Raw genomic sequence first — 1,045 nt, forward strand, 5'->3', positions numbered from 1 at the left:
ATTATACTCCAGAGCTGCACTCACTATTCTGCTGGTGCCGTCACTATGTACATACATTACTTATCCTGTACTGATCCTGAGTTGCATCATGTATTATACTCCAGAGCTGCACTCACTATTCTGCTGGTGCCGTCACTATGTACATACATTACTTATCCTGTACTGATCCTGAGTTACATCCTGTATTATACTCCAGAGCTGCACTTACTATTCTGCTGGTGCAGTCACTGTGTACATACATTACTTATCCTGTACTGATCCTGAGTTACATCCTGTATTATACTCCAGAGCTGCACTCACTATTCAGCTGGTGCCGTCACTGTGCACATACATTACTTATCCTGTACTGATCCTGAGTTACATCCTGTATTATACTCCAGAGCTGCACTCACTGTTCTGCTGGTGCAGTCACTGTGTACATACATTACTTATCCTGTACTGATCCTGAGTTACATCCTGTATTATACTCCAGAGCTGCACTCACTATTCTGCTGGTGCAGTCACTGTGTACATACATTACTTATCCTGTACTGATCCTGAGTTACATCCTGTATTATACTCCAGAGCTGCACTCACTATTCAGCTGGTGCCGTCACTATGTACATACATTACTTATCCTGTACTGATCCTGAGTTACATCCTGTATTATACTCCAGAGCTGCACTCACTGTTCTGCTGGTGCAGTCACTGTGTACATACATTACTTATCCTGTACTGATCCTGAGTTACATCCTGTATTATACTCCAGAGCTGCACTCACTATTCTGCTGGTGGAGTCACTGTGTACATACATTACTTACCCTGTACTGATCCTGAGTTACATCCTGTATTATACTCCAGAGCTGCACTGACTATTCTGCTGGTGCAGTCACTGTGTACATACATTACTTATCCTGTACTGATCCTGAGTTACATCCTGTATTATACTCTAGAGCTGCACTCACTATTCTGCTGGTGCCGTCACTATGTACATACATTACTTATCCTGTACTGATCCTGAGTTACATCCTGTATTATACTCCAGAGCTGCACTCACTATTCTGCT

This window comes from Bufo bufo, chromosome 11 (genome assembly GCF_905171765.1).
Source record: "Bufo bufo chromosome 11, aBufBuf1.1, whole genome shotgun sequence".
Classification (NCBI taxonomy): domain Eukaryota; kingdom Metazoa; phylum Chordata; class Amphibia; order Anura; family Bufonidae; genus Bufo; species Bufo bufo.